The 25,154-nt window shown below is 39.0% G+C and overlaps 1 protein-coding gene across 9 annotated transcripts in view; it reads right to left on the bottom strand.

The window, feature by feature from the left end:
• The window catches only part of myocd (myocardin), a 647,048-nt gene that overhangs the window by 533,645 nt on the left and 88,249 nt on the right, over nt 1-25,154 (bottom strand). The window lies entirely within an intron of this gene.

Raw genomic sequence — 25,154 nt, 5'->3', positions numbered from 1 at the left:
TGATCATTTTATTAAGCGCTAATATAACAAAGAAAATTGGACATGGAGTGAAGCTGAGGTTTAGTAAGGGAAGAGAAAGAGAAGCAAATATGGCAGGGCAACATGGTTAGCTCTTTTTATACCATAGATAAGAAACATTCCATTCAAATGTGCAGATAAGAGTCAACTAATCAGACAGCCCCTATTCAAATAACACAACACCACAGAAGCTTCCAGAACTTTCCAGAATGTTAGAAGGAACTGTAACCACTAGGGGACACACTGAATAACTGCACATACATACTGTGACCACTAGGGAAATATTAAACAGTTAAATGCATATAATTAGCTACATAAAATACAAGCAATTAATTGTTTAACTGTAAAGAAAATAAACTTGAAATGAACAACCTCCTTTGATTCTCAACCACACATTTATTAGAATCATTACATCTGAAAATTCAAAAGCAGAAAAACTTGTGATATCTTCATATAGCATAAAATAATCAAGTACTACTTAAGTTCGGAAAGTAGTTATACTTCCTAAGTTGCATTATAAATATGTTAGTTATATTCTTCAAAATATTCATAGGATTATTTCATGGATAGGCAGATTAGCAGGCCTAACCATTAGTAAGCACACTTAAATGAGTTTGAACTGTTTATTTTTATTAATCCTAAACAAGATCTACCCTAAACAAGTAAAAAAGATGTAAATTGTGATATGGAATATCAGGACAAATAAAATGACTGGTAGTGTTGAGCGACTCCAACTTCTGAGACTTCAATGAAGCCAATCAAAGAAATCCCACCTATCAGACTGATGTATTTTAGCTGCTTCTTTCTGAATATAATCAGCTACATCAGTTACACGTTCAAACTTTCAGGTATGGAAGTATAACACTCCTGACCGAAAACCTTGCTTGCTAAGATCTAATGCCATATGATTCTGAGTAATCCCCTTACGCACAGTGACTGTTTCTGTTGTTACTTTTCGCAAGGTATCAGCATTGTCTTTTCTTACTCTTCCTAAGACTGTAACAAAAGTTCTAATCTCTCTTACTCTGCTTGCAACATCATATATTGGTGCAAAACAATTTCCTTCTGAAATGTCTCGTTTACTTCGAGACTCAGTATTGTCTTATACCTATCTCATAGCAGGAAACGTACCTCAAATAATAAGATCCTAACTAATTATGTGGAAGAGAAGTATAGGCTCTATTTCCACACGTAAATTACATATTGTTGCATGAATTTAGACCATTCCTTATTACTCAACATGAGTCTTGTTGAATTGTACTATTTTTCTGATGAATAGAATTAAGGTATAGACTCCATTTCCACACATAAATTACATATTGGTCCATGAATTTAGACCACTCCTTATTACTCAACATGAATCTTGTTGAATTGTTATATTTTCTGATGGATATAATTAATTAAAATTCCAAATGCATTGCCCCATTTAGGACAATGTAAAGGGTAATAGCATAAACTATGCCCTTTACTTGAATGGTTCCTTCAGAATTCAAGCAAATGGTAGCTTTTATAGTGAACATACAAAATGATTTAATAGCTTTCCTATCAACACTAGATCCAGATATACAGATATCCCAGGATAATTCATGAATAGAGTCAGATATAATATTACTCCCTAAATCTTGCTGATTACATTTACATAAATGATCTAGTTTAAGATGGTATGTAGAGGGAATGATCATCATGCAACTTATGTCTTCCTTGAAAATAATGAATCATAGGCAATAATATCAACATCACTCTTGCTGGAATGTGTAATAAAGAGGGTGCATGGCTGTCCTGGATCTGTACATATGCCTACATTTTAATATTTGAAAGTGTGTGGTATATATTAACATACCCAATAGCTTGAGGCATTAACAACATCATGTGATACTCGCAAGTGTACATTATGTCATCTCAACTGGCATGCTATGGCAAAAATATAACAACTAAAATTTGCATAAATTTCATAATGTCCACTAGCTGTTGACTCTGTTCAAAGTCTTCTAGCTGTTCAGTGATTTTTCTCACTGTAGCCCAGTAGAAAAGGCACTGGATTAGAGGTTATTAGCATGTTAACCACAGCACTTGTTCTCCTCTTTGAGTACCACTTTAGCTCGGTTGCAGAGGCTAGCATGTATCCATTAACTTTTATCTTCTGCTTTCCCCACTGAATTAATAATTAATAGCACTTGCTAAGACCCTTCCAGTCATTTCTTATGTAGTTTCTTAATCAGGACCCACTCACCAGGAATCAGGGTGTGCCCTCCTTCTGCTGGATCACTCCAACAGCAGAAACCTATCGAGAAGAAAACTGGAGAGCTTGGATTAATTTCACACAATAGTTAACTAAACTGTCTGCCATAATGCGTACATCAGCCCCTCTGAGTTTGAGGGCTCCTCGAAGTGAGAGAGAATGCCCTGTTTATACCTCCAATGGACTTAGTTTTCTTGTTAAATTTCGCCAGTCCTCATTTGATAGTTCCATTCATTCATTCAATTTGTCCTGATGGCTCTGGGTGATGTGGAGAATGCAAAGATCATTCAATGTTCATCAGTCACCATAATTAATGATAACCACTCGCAGTGAAATGTGTTTCTTGATCAGAGTCAATGTGACAGACAGAAAGGAATAAAGTTCTTGATCAGAGTTCTTACTGTGTGTGTGGCAGTGGCCTTCATCGCTGGAATAGCTTCCACCCATTTTGGTATTGTTGACCATCAACTGTGAAAGACCACCATGGTTGACATTCATGTGCCAGTGATAACAACCAGAATCTATTGGCCATATCAATGAGTACAAACCACTTGTGCGATGGTTACAGTGCATTAAAATAGTTGATATATCTGCCACTAAAGGGGTTATTCTGTCAACATATTGATTAGCAAACCCAACCATTGGCTGTCAGTCTGCAGCTATCATTCACTTTCTGAAATGGCCAGACTGGATGATAACAATTGAAGCAGCTCACACTGCAATTCTTGGGTTCTGGCATGATTGTTGCCCTTTTGAAGCAAGTGGGAGTTTCCAACTGATGCAATAAGAGACTGAAAATGTATTTGAACACACCAGACAACTGGTTGGCAAAAGCTTTCAGAACTCTACCAGCTACACCAAGAGTTCGCCATCTTGAAAGAGGTTCTGATTTCAGCTTCGAAGACAAAGATCACAGTGTCACTAGGTGCAGCAGGGATCCTCATAGCTATTGTTCACTTCAAAGCATGAGTAAAAGGTGTTGAGCTCATCTCAAAAGGCATTGAGGTTATTGTTGCAGCACCACTCAACCATGTGTTCTATTTCACTCCTGCACACCAACTCATCACCACCAGTGACACATCCAATATCAGTGGTGTCATTGGCAAACTTGAATATGGCATTGAAGCTGTGCTGAGCCGTAGTCATGAGCGGAACAGGGGATTAAGTTCTTAAGGAGGTTACTGAAGAGATAGCAGATACATTAGTTATGATCTTTCAAGAATCACTTCATTCTGGCAAGGTTCCAGAGGACTAGAACATTGCAAATGTCACTTCACTCTTAAAGAAGGGATGAAAGCAAAAGAAAGAAAATTATAGGTCAGTTAACCTAACATCAGCGGTTGGAGTCCAGTATTAAGAATTAGGTTTGAGGGTACTTGGAGACTAATGATAAAATAAATCAAAGTCAGCATGGCTTCCACAAAGGATAATCTTGCCTGACAAATCTATTAGAGTTCTTTGAGGAAGTTACAAGCAGGGTTTACAAAGGAAAGGCAAGGATATCATTTACTTGGATTTTCAGAAGACATTTAATAAGGTGCCACACACAAGGCTGCTTAAAAAAAAATTCCATGGCATTACAGGAAGATACCTGCATGGATAGAGGAATGGCTGACAGGCAGGAGGCAGCAAGTGGGATAAAGGGGGCCCTTTCTGGTTGGCTGCAAGTGACTAATGGTGTTCCTCAGGAGTCAGTATTGGGTCAACTACTTTTCACATTGTTTGTAAATGATTTAGATAATGAAATTCATGAATTTGTGGCAAACTTTGTAGATAATACAAAGATAGGTGGAGGGGTAGTTAGTGCCGAGGAAGCAATGTGATTGCAGAAGAACTTAGAGAAATTGGGAAAATGGGCGAAAACATGGCAGATGGAAGTGTTGGGAAATGTATGATAATGCATTTTGGTAAAAGGAACAAAAGTTCAGACTATTATCTAAACAGGGAGAAAATTCAAACATCAGAAGTGCAAAGGGACTTAGGAGACCTTGGGCAAGACTCTCAGAAGGTTAGTTGACAGGTTGAATATTTGGAAAAGAAGGAAAATGCAATGTTGGCATTCAGTTCAAGGGGGATATAATATAAAAGCAAGGAGATAATGCTGAGGCTATATATGACACTAATCAGGCTGCACTTAGAGTATTATCAACAGTTTTGGGCCCCATATCTCAGAAAGGGTATGTTGTCATTGGAGAAAGTCCAGAGGATGTTCACAAGGATGCTTCTGGGAATGAAGGGGTTAACATATGAGAAGCGTTTGATAAGTTTGGGCCTATACTCACTAGAATTTAGAAGAATGTGGGTGGATCTTAGTGAAACCTACTGAATCTTGAAAAGACTAGACAAGGTGCTTGTGGAGAGGATGTTTCCTATGGTGGGGGTGTCCAGAACTAGAGGGCACATCCTCAAAATTGAGGGGTGACCTTTTAGAAGAAGTAAGGAAGTATTTTATTAGCCAGGGAGTAGTGAATCTGTGGAATGCTCTGCCACAGACAGCTGTGGAGACCAAGTCTGTGGATATATTTAAAGCAAAAGTTGATAGTTTCCTGATTCATCGGGGCATCAAAGGTTATGGCAAGAAGACAGGTGTATGGGGTTGACTGGGATCCCGGATTTGCAGAGCAGACTTGATGGGCTGAATGGCCCAATTCTGCTCGATGTATTATGGTCTAAGTATGCAGCCTTAATGTGCATATGTACTGATGGTCAGTGAGGTGAAGATGTTAACAATCCTTACTGATTGAGAACTGCTCAATGTACAAATGGAAATACTAATAGCATTTAGCAATTGATTTCTCACATTGAAAAGTGTGTATGGAACCAAGAAAGGAGATAGCAGAGAGACTTAATGAATACTTTACTTTAGTATTCACTACAGAAAAGGATCTTGGCAATTGTAGGGATGACTTACAGCAGACTAAAAAGCTCGAGCATATAGACATTAAGAAAGAGGATGTGCTGGAGCTTTTGGAAAGCATCAAGTTGGATAAGTCTCCAGGATCAGATGAGATGTACCCCAGGATACTGTGGGAGATGAGCAATGAGATTGCTGAGCCTCTGGCGATGATCTTTGCATTATCAATGGGGACTGCAGAGGTTCCGGAGGATTGGAGGGTTGCAGATGTTGTTCCCTTATTCAAGAAAGGGAGTAGAGATAGCCCAGGAAATTATAGACCAATGAGTCTTACTTCAGTGGTTGGTAAGTTGATGGAAAAGATCCTGAGAGGCAGGATTTAAGAACATTCGGAGAGTTATAATATGATTAGGAATAGTCAGCATGGGTTATCCAAAGGCAGGTTATGCCTTATGAGCCTGATTGAATTTTTTGAGGATGTGACTAAACACATTGATGAAGGTAGAGCAGTAGATGTAGTGTATATGGATTTCAGCAAGGCATTTGATAAGGTACCCCATGCAAGGCTTATTGAGAAAGTAAGGAGGCATGGGATCAAAGAGGACCTTGCTTTGTGGATCCAGAATTGGCTTGCTCACAGAAGGCAAAGAGTGGCTGTAGAAGGGTCATGTTCTACATGGAGGTCGGTGACCAGTGGTGTGCCTCAGGGATCTGTTCTGGGATCTCTTTTCTTCGTGATTTTTATAAATGACCCGGATGAGGTAGTGGAGGGATGGGTCAGTACATTTGCTGATGACACAAAGGTTGAGGGTGTTGTGGATAGTGTGGAGGGCTGTCAGAGGTTACAGTGGGGTATCGATAGGATGCAAAACTGCGCTGAGAAGTGGCAGGTGGAGTTCAACCCAGATAAGTATGAGATGGTTCATTTTGGTAGGTCAGATATGATGGCAGAATATAGTATTAATGGTAAGGCTCTTGGCAGCATTGAGGATCAGAGGGATCTTGGGGTCCGAGTCCATAGGATGCTCAAAGCTGCTGCACAGGCTGATTGTATGGTTGAAAAGGCAATCAGTGCATTGGCCTTCATCAACAATGGGATTACATTTAAGAGCTGAAAGGTAATATTACAGCTAGATAGGACTCTGGTCAGACCCCACTTGAAGTACTGTTCTCAGTTCTGGTTGCCTCACTAGAGGAAGGATGTGGAAACTATAGAAAGGGTGCAGAAGAGATTTACAAGGATGTTGCCTGGATTGGGAAGCATGCCTTATGAGAATAGATTGAGTAAACTTGGCTTTTTCTCCTTGGAGAGACGGAGGATGAGAGGTGACCTGATGAAGGTGTATAAGATGATGAGAGGCTTTATCCCAGGGCTGAAACGGCTAAAACAAAAGGGCACAGATGTAAGGTGCTTGAAAGTAGGTAAGGATTAAGATTTTTTATGCAGAGTGGTGAATGTGTGGAATGGGCTGCTGGCGATGCTGGTAGAGGAGGTTATGGTAGGGTCTTTTAAGAGGCTCCTGGTTAGGTACATAGAGGGTATGGGTAATCCCAGGTAATTTCTAAAGTAAGTACATGTTTGGCACAGTTTTGTGCTGTAAGTTTTCTATGTTTCTATTAATTTGATTACCCAAAAACTAAATGCCACATGATTGATCTTCTCAACCAAGCGCTTTGAAATTATTACAATTTGTGTAAGGAATTCGAGCTCATGATTACCAAATTGAGACAAAGGATTTAGCAATGTGTTACACTGCTTCGTAAAACTTGCAAATTAAAAAGAACATAATGTCTCAGAGTTACATCATCTCTGTTTGATCTGATCTCTTATGAAATTTGTGTGGAATTCAGACACATTGCATGTAATCATATTGGTTTCCTTTGGGTGCTCCATTCTTCTCCCATATCTCAAGAACATACTGGGAAGTTAATTGGGTACTACAAAAGACAAAAGATTCAACGGTGAATTGATGGGCAAGTTTTAGAGGGAATAAGTTATGGAGAACCATGAGGGAAAATGAGACTGAGTGATTGAGAACTGGCATGACCCCAATGAAGATGAGTGGTTACGTACGTCATATTAAGTAAGTGGAGTTACCTTATCTGTGTGTGGTCCAACAGCAAATCCACAGTTCAAAATGAAAATAACCAATTTTTCCACTGTACTATTGCCAGTTTCATATTAATGAGTAATTTAATTTAATTGAAAATAAGATACAAATTATAATGATTTAGAAATATGCTCAATAATTAATCTGACAGTGTGATTATCCCATCTCCTTATCTCAATTCCATTAAGAGGTCATAGTTGAATAGATAGTAAAAGTATTATGAGGAAGTAGTTGCACCTCAAAATGAAATCTTTAATTCTCCTGAACTATAAACTGTTTATCAAACTTAGGAATTTTCCACACAGCTGACATGTTTTTCTTCACAGCAACTTTGGTGCAAATATTTAGGACAAGTGTTCAAGTGTTTGAATGCACCATATAATTACATAATCTATTGGTGACACTCTTGAAACAAGTTTCCAAAGTACAGAACAAACTGCAAATGCAGCTTTACTTACAAACCAAACTAAAACACAGAATATAAGTATATTTCAATTGTAGAGCATAAAAAAGTTTTGATAAAAAGACTAACTTTTAACAAAATCAAGATATATTAATTGGTGTTGCCAGATATAAATATGTATAAATAAACTTCTGCTAAACAGTTATTACACCAATTACAAAATAAATTAATTGTATTTTAAGCATAAAGTTGCATAACAGTAACATCTGAATATAGATGATCAGCCCTCTTCTGCAAGGCAAAGACTCAATTTGCACCAAAATTAGCCACATGTTGCAAGACAGAATTGTTTAAGAGATGATGATGGTGAGACGAGAACCAAAATCACCAGTAAGCCTCCCCTGAATAAAAACAATGAGCTGGAGGTTGAAGACAGATCAATTGGTAGGAACTGAAATTAAGTCACATACAAGTTCTTAAAGAGGAATTGATGGACTTTGTTTGTATTTATTCTTTCAGAGGTCATAAATATTGCTTGCAATGCAGCCATTTATTCTCAGGCCCCATATTTCCAGAACTGAAGTTACAATTAAAAATCAGATTTAATATCATTGGCATATGTTATGAAGTTTGTTAACTTAACGGCAGGAGTACATTACATGATAATATAGCAAAAATAAATCAATTACAGTAAGTGTATATGCACTATGTATATTAAATAGTTAAATTAAAATATTGCAAAACAGAAGTAATATATATTAAAGTCAGGTAATGTTCATGTGTTTAATGTCCACTTAGGAATCGGATGGCAGAGAGGAAGAAGTTGTTCCTGAATCACTGAGTATGTGCCTTCAGGCTTCTGTACCTTCTTCCTGATGGTAACAGTGAGACTAAAGCATGCCTTGAATGATGGGGGTCCTTAATAATGGAGTCCATTTTTCTGAGACATCGCTCCTTGAAGATGTCTTGGATATTACAGAAGCTAGTACCCCAAATGGAGCTGATTAATTTTACAAGTTTCTTTAGCTTCTTTGATCATGTGAGTTAGCTCTCCCACCTCCATACCAGACAGCAATGCAGCCTGTCAGAATGCTCTCCACAGTACATCTGCAGAGGTTTGAGTGTTTTAGGTGACAAGCCAATTCTCCTTAAACTCCTATTGCCGTGCCTTCTTTTTGCTGCATCGATATGTTGGGACCAGGTTAGATTTTCAGACACCTTGACACTCAGGAACTTGAAACTGCTCACTCTTTCCACTTCTGATCCCATTATGAAGATTGGTTTGTGTTCCCTAACCTTTCTGAAGACCACAATCAGCTTTTTGGTCTTAGTGATGTTGAGTGCAAGAATATTGCTGTGACACCACTTAACTAGCTTGCATATCTCGCTCCTGTATGCCCTCTCAACTCCATCCGAGACTCTGCCAACAATAGTGATATTGCAAGCAAATTTATAGATGGTATTTGAGCTATACCTAGCCACACAGTCATAAGTATAGAGAGTGTAGAGTAGTGGGCTAAGCACACATCTCTGAGGTGCATCAGTGTTGATGGTCAGTGTGGAGGATATATTATTACCAATCCACACAGATTGAATCAACCATATTGGTTCAGCTGGTATCATACAGTGACCAGGTAAGGACACTTGTGAGTCAAATGGGACACTGTGAGAAACAGGGTCAATTAATTTAACCTGCTAGAAGAAAACTGTGGGAAGAAAATGGGCAGTGATGATTCAGGTCAAGACTGGACCAGCCCTGAACGCCAACTATCTATTCTACTTCCTGCCACAGATGCTGCCTGACTCACTGAATTCTTCTGGCAATTTGTTTTTTTATTTAACTCCAGTTTCCAGTATCTGTAATCCTTTGTATCTCCAGGTCCAACTGATTACTTGAATTGATTTGTCCAACTGTGGCTGTCATGTCTTTGGATCATTGGTGCAAACCTCTTTGTGTTAGTCTAATAACTTAGCTCATTGCTCAGTCAGGGACCATTAATAGGTTTGTTTTCTTTTCGCCAGACTGAATGAGAAGACTACATGTCTCAAGGACCGTTTATTTTGCATCAGGGACTCTTAACTGCAAAGCAAAAGTGGAAAAGTTGTTGAATTTGACAAGATGTTAGCATCACTTTTAGATTCCCACACTCCATTTTCTAGTTATAAAATAATAGCTGACGAGTGAACTTGTACAGTGGTCTTTATAAAATTACAGCATGATTTTAAAGTGGAATTTTACGTCAATATTTTCCTGTTATATTAAAGGGCCTAAAGAGCCTTAGTTCATCAAAACAAAGCCTTGTGGCACATTCTACAAAATACTAAGATTACCTTTAGCTTGATATATTTTCATAAGAGTGCATTTAACACAAAAGGTGCTCCATCTAAAGTATAAACTTAGTATGCAAATATTATGGTCTGGATAAAGCAGATCAGTTAAGCCTCATAAAGATTTAAACTATACACTTTAGTCAATGATTACAAGTGTTTAATCCAAGACTTCCATTTTGATCAATAGAATCTGTTTAGGAACAGGTTTAAACCTGACAAGGCCGTCAGTATAACCGTCACTTCAGTTGGACCCATAGGCATCACACTCAGTATATTTTTCCAAAGATCAAACTATTAATAACTGCCTGAAAAGAAATCAACTGAAAACTACTTGGTGTGTTTGCTATAAGAATTAGTTTCAATTTATTAATATTTATTACTACCAGCTTCATTGTTAGGAGTCCTGAACTAAGCAACATTAAAAACTCTGGTTGTCTCATCATCATTACTGTTTCTGGGACTTTGCCAAAGACAAACTGGCTGCAGTATTTTCTCAACTATAACAAAAAAGCTAATTTCAAAATATTTTAAGATAACCTGTAGTGTTCCCAGCTTGTGAAAAGCACATCCTTACGCATTTGTTAATCTTGCATCTATTGGGATCAGGCCAATGACAGCAAATTCCATGAAGTTACTCAGCAACTTGGCAGCAACTCTTCAAAATGCAATATAGCAAAGTAGTGTGGCATAATCATAACATTTTAAATCAGCGTCACAAAGGCTAAATTGCCAAATGTCTGACAATGATACATATTGTTGAATAAGTGCAGCATGAAGAATCCAAAGAACAACCACAGGCACAGCTAAAGGCTCACAGCTAGGCCAGTTAGAGGCAAAAGTAGAGAAGGACAGCAGGAGAGAGAGCACAAATACTCTGTACAAAAAATGTCTATCAAAGAGAAGGAATTTTCCAAAGTTTTGGTTATCTAATTCTTCATATACTGCATGAGATGAAGATGGGTGTGCTTAAGGTGGACAAGTCACCTAATCAGGATGGGATGAATCCTCGACTGCCTTGGGAAACAGGGATAGAAATTTTTAAGAAGCTGCCCGCAGTCTTCTGAGCTTTCTTTTTCAGAGGACTGATACAAAAAAAAACTGAAACAACTTGAATAAGGATCATTTAATGAAAGAACCTACTTCTATTTGTGATATATAAAAAAGTTGTTTGACCACACGACTGTGAGGTTGATACATCAATAAAGTGAAATTTGTATATCAAGGTTCCTGCAGGGATCTAGCTGTATGGTTAAAGTCAGGTAAACATCTGCATCATTTGGAACACACCAGATGTGGTTTTGTAAAAAAAAACTAAATTCTATTCACCCATCATATTTATGTGGTCTTTTCGCACTCAACTCAAAAACAAGCCTGTCATACAAAAAGGACAATAGGTGCATGTATACAACAAGAGCTAAAGAACAGAAAAAAGACAGCTGAAATGAAAGGCTCTGTTTACGATGAGGTGCACTGTACTGTACAGCAGACCTGCAGGAGGGTTTCTCTGCTTTCCGTGTTAGTGCCACTTCTTCCATTGAGGTGGATTACGACTTTGATGTTGGAGTTCAGGCTGTGGTTTCAAGATATGCAAATGGTACAATAAATGGAAGTGAAGAAAACACAGGTAGACAGCAACAGAGGTAGTAGATCATAAGACCAGAAGATGGAGGAGCAGAGTTAGGCCATCCGGCTCCACCATTCAATCATGGCTGATCCTTTCTTTTCTGTCACCTCCTTAACCCCAGTTCCCGGCCTTCTCCCCATAACCTTTGATGCCAGTGAAATAGACACACTGCTTTAATGTGTAGGCATAAGGGAAATTATATTAAATATAGGAAAGCATGAACTAATATATTTGAGTGTGAAATACAGGAAACCATATATTTTAACTTTTTAACATATTAATCACTTTGCCCAGGCTCCATGGGAAAACAGAGGAATTGCCCAAAGCCTGACACAAGGGGCTATGGTTGCCAACAGGACCTTATGTTTGGTTCTATATAACTGAAAAAGATTGTATGGATACTGTGGCCGCAGATGAGGTGGGGAAGGATTCATCTGTCCCACTGTCCACCCAATCCCTGGATTCTTTGGTGAGCTCTCTGCCCATCTAAATAACAGCCAGGGACCACTGCTGATAGTACGGTAGACAATTAATCAGCAGTGGTCCCTGGCTGGGATAAATAGCAATCTGAAAATATGAAATAAAGTGCAGGACCATTTAAAATACCACCCCTGCCATGGTATAAGACCATAAGACAGAGGAACAGAATTATTGCAGTTCATTTGGCATTTAGACTCAGCTCTGCCACTCAATCATGGCAGATTTATTTTCCCTTTCAACTCCATTCTGTCTTCTTCTCACTTATCCTTACTAATCAACAACTTATCAACTACCGTTTTAAGTATGCCCAACGACTTGGCTTCCACAGCAATTTCTGGCAATGAATTCTACAGATTCACCACCTAATCACCCAAGAAATTTCTCCTTTATCTCAGTTCAAAGGGACATCATTCTATTCTAAGGCTGTGCCCTCTGTTCCTAGATACTCCCTCTAAAGAAGAGATATCCACAATATTCAGTAGGTTTCAATGAGAGCCCCACCCCCATTTTTCTAAACTCAAGAGACTACAGGACCAGACCCATCAAATGTTTCTCATTCATCCCAGAGTCATGATTGTAAACCTCCTCTGGACCCTCTCCAATGTGAGCACATCTTTCTTTAGATATGGGGCCTGAAACTGCTCACAATACTCCCAATATGGTCTGACCAAGTATTACAACACTGTTTTGTTTTCTAGTTCCTTCAAAATGAATGCTAATGTTGTTTTGCTTTCCTTACTACTGACTCAACAAGCAAGTTAACCTTTGGGGAACTGCACTAAGACTCTTTGCTCCTCCGATTTTTGAATTTGCTGCAGGTTTAGAAAATAGCCTATACCTTTATTCTTTCCACCAAAGTGCATGACCATACACTTCCTTATACTGTATTCCATTTGAAAATCCATAGCCCACTCTCCTAATCTGTCCAAGTCTTTCTGCAGAGTCCTTGCTTCCTCAACACTACCTGCCCCTCATCTATCTTTGTATCATCCGCAAACTTGTCCACAAAGCCATCAATTCCATGATCTAGATCATTAACATTTAACATGAAAAGAACAGACCTAACAACAACCCCAACGGCACACCACTAGTCACTGGCAATCAACCAGGAAAGGCCTCTTTTATTCCCACTCTTTGCAACCTGTCAGTCAGCCAATCTTCTGTCCATGCTAATATCATTCCTGTAAAGCCATGGGCTGTTTTCTTGTTCAGCAGTCTCAAGCGTGGCACCTTGTCAAGGGGCCTTCTGAAAATCCAAGTAAACAACATCTACTGACTCTCCTTTATCTATCATGCCTGTTATTTTTTCAAATAATTCCAACAGATTTTTCTGGTTAGATTTCTACTAATGATGTATACTATGATGATTTTGACCTGTTTTATCCTCTGCCTCCAAGTATCCCAAAATCTCATCCTTCATAAAGGACTCCATCACCTTCCCAATACTGAAGTCAAGCTAACTGGCCAACAATTTCCTTTCTTTTGCCTCCCTCCCTTCTTAAAGAGTGGAGTGACATTTGCATTTTTTCCAGTCCTCCAGAAATATTCCAGAATCTAGTGATTCCTGAACTATCATCACTAATGTCTTACCAATCTCTTCAACAAGCCCTGTTAGAACCCTGAAGTATAGTCCATCCGGTCGAGGTGACTTATCTGCCTTCACACCTTTCATCTTCTCAAGCACCTTCTCCTCAGTAATAGTAACTACACTCCTTCCCATTGACCCACTTGAATTTCTAGCATATTGCTAGTGTCTTCCATGGTGAAGACTGAGCAAAATACTTATTCAGTTTGTTCAACATTTTTTTGTTCCCTATTGCTACCTCTTCAGCTTAATTTTCTAGCAGTCCAATGTCCACTCTTGCCTCTCTTACACTTTTTATATATCTGAATAGAAAACCTTCTGCTACTTTACATTCATATTTCATCATTTCATATCAGTCACAGTGAAGAGTATTGAAAGGATGGTCATGTCATTTCACAAATCCGTTACTCCAAATTTTCTCAATCTGCTGCAGTTTGCCAACTGAGCCAGACATTCGGTCTGGACTTCATACTACAGCATCTCAACTCTTTTGGTACATATGTCAGGATTCTCTTTGCCAGAAGTCCATAAGATATAGGAGCAGAAGTCAGCCATTCAGCTCATCCAGTCTGCTCCACCATTCAATCATGGGCTGATCCATTTCTTCCAGTCATCCTCTTCCCCTGCCATTGATGCCCTGGCTAATCAAGAACATATCTACCCCATCTGACTTGCCCTCCACAGCCGCTCAGGGCAACAAATTCCACAGTTTTATCGCCCTCTCACTGAAGTAATTTCTCCACAACTCTGTTCTAAGTGGACGTCCTTCAATCCTGAAGTCGTGCCCTCTTGACCTAGACTCCTCTACCATCGGAACTAATTTTGCCTTATCTAATCTGTTCAAGCCTTTTAACATTCAGAATGTTCCTACGAGGTCCCCCCTCATTCTCCTGAACTCCAGGGAATACAGCCCAGGAGCCGCCAGACATTCCTCATATGGTAAACTTTTCATTCCTGGAATCATTCTCGTGAATCTTCTTTGAACCCTTTCCAATGTCAGTATATCCCTTCTAAAATAAGGAGCCCAAAACTGCACACAGTATTCTGAGTTTGGTCTCATGACTGCCTTATAGAGCCTCAACATCACATCCCTGCTCTTATATTCTATACCTCTAGAAATGAATGCCAACATTGCATTCGCCTTCTTCACCACCGACTCAACTTGGAGACTAACATTTAGGGCATCCTACACAAGGACTCCCAAGTACCTTTGCATCTCTGCATTTTGAATTCTTTCCCCATCTAAATAATAGTCTGTCCATTTATTTCATCCACTAAAGTTCATGGCCATACACTTTCCAACATTGTATTTCATTTGCCACTTTTTCACCTATTCCCCTAAACTATCTAAGTCTCTCTGCAGGCTCTCTGTTTCCTCAACACTACCCGCTCCTCCACCTATCTTTGTATCATCAGCAAACTTAGCCAAGATCCATTAATCCCATAGTCCAAATCATTGACTTACATCGTAAAAAGCAGCAGTCCCAACACCGACCCCTGTGAAACTCCACTGGTAACTGGCAGCCAGCCAGAATAGGATCCCTTTATTCCCACTCTGTTTTCAACTGATCAGCCAATGCTCCACCCACACGAGTAACTTCCCTGTAATTCCATGGGCTAAGCAGCCTCATGTGGAGTACCTTGTCAAAGGCCTTCTGAAAATCCATGTACACCACATTTGCTGCATCTTCTTTGTTTATCCCACTTGTAATTTCCTCAAAGAATTGCAGTAGGTTAGTCTGGCAGGATTTTCCTTTCAGGAAACTATGCAGGCTTTGGCCTATCCAGGTACTTCGTAATCTCATCCCTAACAATCGATTCCAACAAATTCCCAACCTCTGATGTCAGGCTAACAAATCTATAGTTTCCTTTCTGCTGCCTCACCCACTTCTTAAATAGCGAAATGACATTTGCAATTTTCCAGTCATCTGATACAATACCAGAATCTATTGACTCTTGAAAATCATTGTTAATGCCTCTACAATCACTCCAGCTACTTCCTTCCGAAACCGAGGGTGCATTCCATCAGGTCCAGGAGATTTATCCACCCCCAGACCATTAAGCTTCCAGAGTACCTTCTTAGTCGTAATTTTCACTGCATTTTTGTACTTCACTTCCCTGACACTCTTGAATGTCCGGTATTCTGCAGATGTCTTCCATAGTGAAGACTAATGTAAACTACGCATTCAGTTCCTCTGCCCTCTCTGTGTCTCTCATTATAATATCTCCAGCATCATTTTCTATTGATCCTATCTACCCTCAACTCTCTTTTGCCCTTTATACACTTAAGAAAGCTTTTAGTATCTTCTTTGATATTAGTCACTAGCTTCCTTTCATAATTCATCTTTTCCTTCCTAATGACCTTCTTAGCTTCCTTCTGCAAGCTTTTAAGAGTTTCCTAACCCTCTATCTTCCCACTGGCTTTGGCTTCCTTGTACATCCTCTCTCTTGCTTTTACTTTGTCTCTGACTTCACTTGTCACCATGGTAGTGTCCTTCTTCCATTTGAAAATTTCTTCTTATTTGGAATATATCTGTCTTGCACTTCCCTAATTTTTCACAGAAACTCCAGCCACTGCTGCTCTGCTGTCCTTCCTGATAATGTCCCTTTCCAGTCAAAGTAAGTACATGTTTGGCACAGCATTGTGGGCCAAAGGGCCTGTATTGTGCTGTAGGTTTTCTATGTTTCAACATTGGCCTGTTCTTCTCTCATGCCATTGTAATTTCCTTTATTTCACTGTAATACCAACATACTGGAATTTAGTTTTTTTCCTTCTCAGATTTCAAAGTGAACTCGATCATATTGTGATCACTGTTCCCTAAGGGTTCCTTAATGTTAAGCTCTCGTATCACCTCCGGATCATTACACAAAACCCAATCTAGCTCAGCCAATTCCCTAGTGGGCTCAACAACAAGATCTTCTAAAAATCCATCCCTTAGAGGTTTACAAATTCTCTCCCTTGAGGTCCAGTACTGGTCTGGTTTTCCCAATCCACTTTCATGTTAAAATTCCCAACGATTATCATGACATTGCCCTTCTGAAATGCCTTTTCTACCTCCAGCTGTAATTTGTAATCTACATCTTGGCTGCTGTTTGAAGGCCTGTATACGACTGTCATTAGGGTCCTTTTACCCTTGTCATTTCTTAATTCAACTCATAGAGACGCTACACCTTCTGATCCTATGTCATCCTTTTCTAATGATTTCATATTATTTCTTTTACACAGGGCCACACCAATCCCTCTGCCTACTAACCTATCTTTTCAATGCACCATATACCCTTGGACGTTCAGCTCCTAATGGCAGCCCTCCTTTAGCCAAGTTTCAGAGATGGCCACAACGTCATACTTGCCAATCTGTAGATGAATTTCAAGATTGTCCATTTTATTTCCTTATGCTGCGTGCATTCAAATATAACACTTTCAGTCCAGTATCTGTTACTTTCTGTTTTAACAGCATCTTGCCTCCATTGCCCTGTAACTCAACCCACTGGCTATGATTATGCCTCATCTCCTGCCTGTCCTTTCTATCATCTCTGTTTAATGCTATCTTTGATTTATTTCTGTTCTCCCTTTCCTCAGCCCTATCACTCTGGCTCCCATAGCCCTGCCAAATTAGTTTAAACCCTCCCTAATAGCTCTATTAAACCTGCTTGCTAGGATATTGGACCCTAGGTGTAACCTATGATTTTGTACAGGTCGTACCTCCTTTCCAAGGTGCCCCAATGATCTGTGAATCTGAAGCTCTGCCTCCTACACCAGTCTCTCAGCCATGCATTAATATGCCTGATCATGCTATTCTTGTGCTCATTAGCACATGGCACAGGCAGCAATCCTGAGATTACTGCCCTGGAGGTCCTGCTTTTTTGTTTCCTTGAATTCTCTCTTCAGGACCTCCTCCCTTTTTCGATCTATGTCACTGGTACCAATATGTACCAAGACTTTAGGCTTTTCACCCTCTCCCCTCAGAATACTCTGCACCCAATCTGAGACATCCCATACCCTGGCACCAGGGAGGCAACACACCATGCGAGTATCTCTATCAGGCTGACAGAACCTCCTGTCACTATGGAAACTCTTCATCTTCTTCTTTCCCTTCTGAACCACGGAACCAGGCTCAGTGCCACAGACCCGATCACCATGGTCGTCCTCCTATAGGTCACCCCCCTCAACAGCATCCAAAACAAGATTATGATTTCTGAGGGGAATAGCCACAGGGGTGCTCTCCATTATCTGAGCTCTTCCCTTCCCTGACAGTCACCCACTTATCTAAATCCTGCAGCCTCAGGGTGACTAACTCCCTGTAGCTCCTATCTATCCCCTGATCACTTTCTCTAATAAGCTGTAGGTCATCAAACCACAGTTTCAGATCCCTAACATGGTCTCTCAGGAGCTACATCTCGGTGTACCTTGTGCAGATGTGACCATCTGGGATACTGGAAGGTTCCCAGGATTCCCACATCTGAAACCCAGAGCAAAGTACTAACCTTACAGACATCCTCTCTATTCCTCAAGAAAATGCAAGGAAAAAATATAGTCCGCTTACCCACTTAGCTTGTCGAAGCCCACTTCGCCAAAGCCCTACCACTCTGACTCAGATTACTCAGTCCATGACTGCTCCTTTGATGACCGCTCTTCTAGGCTGTGTCTCCCTTTTATACATAAACCATCCTTGCTCTCCAATACATGATTGGCGCTCCAGTTATAGCCCAGTTTCCGCGAAGCTTTCCCCTTTTAAACTTCAGTCCCAGATTTGCGCAGCACCTCCTCTGTCGTAGCTCTCCAACTCAAGACTAGTGCGCCGGTTAAAGCAATTTCAGTTCAGCCTTCAGTGCCATAACCCGTGAGCTTCTGTAAGAGAAATTCTCCAAACCTAACCTACTAGGTTCCATCTGCAAGTGGATCTCAAGCTTCCACTCTGATAGGAGGCAGTGTGTGAGAGTCAGCAAGCACGTCACCACATCCTGCTCACCTGTATGCTACAGGCAGGTGTTTTCTCTCTTCTATTTTCTCTATAAACCTTTGACTGTTTTTCCAGTGATTCATCAGTTAAACTGAACAAGTTTCCAGATGACACCACTGCCATAGAGGTGACAAATCCAAGTACCACGAAGTAAAGAAGTTTGCGGCCTGGTGCAATCACAACTTGCAGCCGAATTCTCTCAAAAATATGGAGTTGCATATCAACTTCAGGAGAAATGTGTCTGTTCTCCACCACTCATCATGAACAACTCCACAGTTGGCACCATTTCAACGTTCAGGTACCTGGGCATCATTGCTTCACAGGACCTCATGTGGGACAACCATATCGCCTTTATTTAACAAAAGGGTTGTCAAAGGATGTACTGTGCTTCCTGCAGCAGTTGGAAAAATTCCATCTTCCCCTATTGGTACATTTCTACACTACAATCATAGAAAGCTTCATTAAATGAACCATAACTGATTGGCTTTATGCAGCATCCTCTCATAACCCAAGAAAACTACAGCAAACTGTCACGTTAGCAGGAAAGGTCATTCGCTGTGCTCTACCATCACTGCAGGACTTGTACGTGTCCAGGATAAAGAAGCAGACAGAAAAAAAAGTCACTGTGGACATTACAAGTCAAGCAAACTGACTTTTTCAAAAGCTCCCTTCCGGAAGATGCTATGGGCTATTAAAACAAAAAGTTCAGGCCATCTTAAAAGTTTCTTCTCCCTGATCAAACATTCTAGTTAACTCCCCCCCCCTTACCCATATCAGTTCCAACACTGTGCTGCACTGTAAGTATTTCAAACAATTTTATAATGTTAGTTACATTGTAAGTACATGATGGTATTTACATATTTAAGAATATTTTATTCCATATCCATTTTATATAATTTATTCTTTATAATCATTGAATTTTATTTTGTATTGTATGTTGTGCCAACATAACACAGCAAATTTCTACTAAATGTAAATATATATATAGTGAATAAGGTTAATCCCTAATCCTTTTCTTGCTTAGTTTTTTTTGTTGCCTTCCTAATCCTCCAACCTCCCACCAATTTGTGCTGTATTGTATATTGCAATTTTTCCTTTAATGCTGTCTTTGACTTCCCTAGTCATCATCCTTTAATTTCTTCTTCTTCTTCAGGATGAACTAATCCTGCAAGTTCTAAATTACTCCCAGAAACTCAAACAAGATAATCTACCTTATTCTGTACATAGTGTGTATCCAAATATAACATCTTCAGTTCTATATTCACCCCCTTTCTACCATGATTGTTGCTAGTGTCCTGTTCCAAAAAAGTTTGGCCACCCCCTCTCTGATGCTTCTGTAGGTACCTTTACTGAACTGTAATACTGATACATCTGATTTTAGCATTTCATTCTTAACCTGCAGGGTGAATTTTGTGATCACTGCCTCCTAAGGATTCCTTTGCACAAAGCTTTCTAATCAAATTTTTGTTTATTACACAACACCCAATTCAGAATTGCCTTTTCACTGGTGGGTGTCGTGTATTTAATATTTCAGTAATATTTAAGTAGTATTGTAGATATATTGTTTTATTAAGCATTCATTGATGTTTAAATATTTGATTGCAGATTATACGTAAAAGTACGCGAATGGCATACGTCATTATACCACCAGGTCATTAGTGGGCGTCTCGCTAAAAATAAAACTAAGAATGTACACAAGTTATCTCAGTGCCTTGTTTTTCTTTCAATTAGTTTAATGCTTTGGAGTTACAAAACATAACAGTGAGCTCAACCACAAGCTGCTCTAAAAAACCATCTAGTAGGCATTCCACAAATTCCTCTCTTGGGATCCAACAACAACCTGATTTTTCTATTTGCATGCCTATCATAACATTGCCTTTTTTTAACATGCCTTCTCTATCCCCCATTGTAACTTGTATCCCACATCCTGGCTACTGTTTGGAGGCCTGTATATAACTCCCAACAAAGCCATTCCATACTCTGCCCAACAGCCTGCTGTTTTGATATGATGTGTATTCTTGGATGAATCCCCAGCTATGCTCTTCTTACAATCACAATGCTCGCAACTTCATACCTGCCAATTTCTAACAGCGCTACAAGATAATCTACCTTATTCTGTACATGGTGTGTATCTAAATATAACACCTTCTGTCCGATATTCACCCCGCTTCTGTTCAAGTTTGTCTCCCTGGATATTATTGTGATTTGATACAGGGCAGAGTACATGAAGGTACAATGCTTACTGAGGGTAGGAACAAGGGAATTATGTTCAGCTTCCCAACTTCTGTCAAACTCCGTTTTGTAGAATTTAAAAGATTAGCAAAATTTTCTCAAAAAAGATTCTTGAAGTTCCTTGCTACTGTAATACCAAGGTAAGTAAATTGGTTATTAACTACTTTGAAATGGAGGTCATGAAATACTAATGCTTGTGCTTCTCTATTAATTGTGAAGAGTTCACTCTTATGTAAATTAAGTTTATAACCAGAAAGCTGAATTGATCAAGAAGTAAAAATATTGGGGGTAAGGAAGTGGACGGATTTGATACAAAAAGTAAAAGATCATCGGCGTAAAGAGAAACTTTATGCTCAACACCTCCCCTGCAAATCCCCATCAATTTAGGACAACTTCGAAATGCAATCGCCAGTGGCTCTATAGCCAAATCAAAAAGTAAAAAAAGAGCATCCTTGTTGGGTGCCACATTTAAGGCTAAAAGACTGGGATTGCTGAAAGTTAGTCAAAAGAGGCAGTGGGACATGAGTATAACAACTTAATCCATGAAATAAAACTTTGAACAAAATCAAATTTTTCTAAAACTGCAAAAAGGTAATTCCACTCCACACGATTAAACACTTTCTCCGCATCAAGAGAAATGACACAATCAGAAGTCCCAATTGAGGGTGAATATAAGATATTAAATAGATGCTGTATATTTAAAAAAAAAAGGAAACCATTTTTAGTAAAACCGATTTGGTCTTCAGAAATAATAGAAGGTACAATGTTCTCCATTTATGAGCCAAAACTTTAGCCAAAATTTTAACATCAACATTTAACAAAGAAATCGGCCTATATGAAACACTCTGTTGGATCTTTACCTTTTTTGGGTAAAAGAATGATACATGCCTCGTTAATTGATGGTGGCAATTTACCATGTTTAAAAGAATCAGATAGAACTAAAAATAACTGAGATAAAAGTAGTGAGGAAACTGACTTATAAAATTCTGCAGAAAACCCATCAGGTCCAGGAGATTTGCCTGTCTGCGGTGCAGAAATGGCAGAGGATATTTCTTCTAGTGATAATGGCTCACTGAGTTTTTCTTTAAAATCAGAGGAGAGCAAAGGAATATTTAAACTATTTAAAAATGGCTAACAGAAATATTATCATTTGAAGATTTGGAGGTATAAAGTCAAGAATATTAATTCTTAACTGTGTCATTAATTTCGGAATGATTTGAAGTAGTATTCCCATTTCCATTCGAATTTTTGTAATATGTTGTTTAGCTTTAGAGGGTTTCAATTGGTTAACTAAAAACTTGCCGGATTTATCACCATAAATATAAAATTGGCTCTTGCTTTCAGGAAGTTAACGTTCAACTGGTTAAGTGGAAACTTAGTTTGAAGTTCTACTCGCTTCTTGTACAGTTCTGGATTTTTAGTCTGGGCATATAGTTGGTCTATTACTTTAATCTGATTGATCAAATCTAATCGCTATAACTGGGTCTTTCTTTTGAGATTAACAGTATATGCAATTACCTGAGCTCTCAAATATGCTTTAATAGCATTCCAGACAACCTGGGATGAGATTTCAGATGACGTATTAGTGTTTAAAAAAAAGTTATCTGGTCCTTCATAAATTTTACAAAATCATTATCCGATAACAAGGGTGGATTAAACCGCCAATGTTTATTCATTTGAATAAGATGAGGAAAATTTAAAGACAAGGTAACTGGAGCATGATCCAAAATCAACATACTCTGATAATCACAAGAGCGAACAGATGGAATCAGCTGGTTATCCATTAAAAATAATCAATTCTAGTAAAAGTATGATGGACATGAGAAAAAAGGAGTAATCTCTCTCAGTAGGATGAAAAAAAAATGCCACACATCAGAGATACCATAGTTAGAAAGGAAAAAATGAATAGATAAAGCAGATTTACTAGGTAGTCTAGGAAGAGAGGACGATTGATCCAAAACTGGATCTAATCAACAATTAGTCACAACCCAATATAAGAAAATATAAATTCAAATCAGGCAATAAAGAGAAAAAATATTCAAAAAAATTATCATCATCTGAATTAGGAGCATACAGATTAGCTAATACTACCCTAATATTATATAATTTCCCAGAGGCAATAATAAAACGACCATTTGTAACAGATACTTTATTGTGCTCAAAAGGAACATTTTGATTAATGAGAATAGAGACCCCCCCCCACCACCCCCCCCCGGCTTTAGCCGGGAAGGAAGAATGGAAGTGCTGTCCCACCCACCTTGACATAAGATGAGAATTATTAAAGCTTCAAATACGAGTTTCTTGCAAACAAAAAACAATGTCAGCTTTGAGTTGCTTAATATGTGAAAACACCTTCCTTCTTTTAACAGGATGGTACAATCCCTTTACATTCCAGCTTATAAAATTCAACGAACTAAACATTATCATTTAAGAAAACATAAAGAGTAGTAGGCATAAACAAAATCAAACATTCAGATAACAGCTCTGGGGCAGAAGTACAAGTCAAGAGAATCAGGACAGGAAAATGTCCTGAATAACAAAGAGTAACAAAAAAAATCAACGTATAGTATTGGCACTTGAGAATCCACCCTTCCCTTGAATCCCAAATCAAGATAGCTACCAAAAAAAAAGCAGCAGGCTCTTCAAAACAAAAAGACACCCCGAAACCCAACTTCCAGTTTTGTAACATTATCATAAGCTCCATTTAACTAATAATACAAAAACTAAGGTACTTATGCACTACAAATCAAAGTTATACATAAAGAGAAATAATACTACCAAAAATATTAGACTTAATTTAAAATAATAATCCAGAATAGCCTACTTGTGAGAAACTATGAAAAAAATACTGTAATTTAAAAAAAAAACAGAAAAAAGACAAAATGAAGAATTTTTTTTTAAAAAAGTACTTGTCGGCCATTTTAAATAATCAGACCGAGTCTGATGAAGTTGAAATGGCTGGGAGACTCACAATAAATTTCTGAGCCTCCGTAACCGACTTAAACCATTTTTGGTCTCCAGTATCAAGAGTTATTCGGATATGGGCTGGGTGATGCAGAGAGGGTCTGAATCCACGATTGTAAAACTCTTTCATAACATCTTTATACTGGGCGCACATCTTCAAAACTTGAAGGACATAATCTTCAACAATACTGATAGAGTAACCCTGCAAATCCAATTTTCCATGATCAGAAGGTTTTTCGCCTGTTATCAATGGAAACAAAGAGTAACTGGACGTGGCCTAGGGCCCAGCTGGGGCTTGGCCAGATGTGTTTGGTGCATTCTAATTTGGGTGGGGACCGAAGAATTTCCTTCCCAATAATCTCAAGAGAGTAAAGAAGAAAAACAATTCAACAGGAGATCCCCTTTCGATAGCCTCTGATAAACCGAGAATTCATAGATTATGACATCTACTTCGACATTCGAGATCAGTTACTTTGGATGTTAACTTGATGTTTTGCTCAGTCAAATTGGAACAGATGGCTTCCAGCTGCTGAACGTTTTAAATCTTTGGAAGTTAACTCGAGATGAGATAGACGTTCAGCATAATCCTCCACTCTAGCGTTAATTTGATCCAATTTTGACTCCAATGAACTGAAAGATTTATATCCAGATACCATCTCTTCTCGATACTGTTCCAAAATAGAGACAATCTCGGCAAAGGAGACTGAGATAGTCGCAGTCGTAGAGACTTCTTTTTTCCCAGATTTAGGAAACCTTGAGGCCATTGTAGGACAGACGTGTTCGCAGGCAGGTAAGAGAGCAAAAAAAAAATTAACAGACTGGAGTGAAAAAAGGAGATAAAGAGTTTGGAGGTAAGAAATGAAACAGAGTGAAAGTTTTAAGCGACTAAACTATCGCCATCTTAATGGAAGTCCTCAGCTTCCCAACTTTGGGGAGTGAGGAATCTCTGCCCCCGCACCCCCGAGAGGAAGGTGTAAAAAAAAGCTTTTTGCTTTTAAATGCAGTTCTGATAGCCAATGGTCCAGGACATTGCCTTTTGAATTTAACCTTGAATACATGAGCATACACTTTAAGGACTGCAATAATTCTAAAGAAAGATCAAGATTGCAGAACAGGTAACTGTTAGTTCCTGCATTATATTTTAGTTTACTTCTTTGACATAATCTCACAAGGGGCAATTAACCCAATGTGCGTTTCCTGCATCTGAGTTCATCTGTTGTACAGTGGGGCTTGTTGTGGTCCCACCCATAACAGGGTGCCAGGGGAACCCCCAAAATCCAGCAGTACTGCATTTAGCACGACTACTCTCCAACACAGGACACTAGTTCATTTCTGATCTCAGGTGCGGCTGC

Source organism: Hypanus sabinus, chromosome 23 (assembly GCF_030144855.1).
Source record: "Hypanus sabinus isolate sHypSab1 chromosome 23, sHypSab1.hap1, whole genome shotgun sequence".
Lineage (NCBI taxonomy): Eukaryota > Metazoa > Chordata > Chondrichthyes > Myliobatiformes > Dasyatidae > Hypanus > Hypanus sabinus.
The sequence above is the reverse complement of the archived record's forward strand: the minus strand, read 5'-3'. Positions and strand labels throughout refer to the sequence as shown.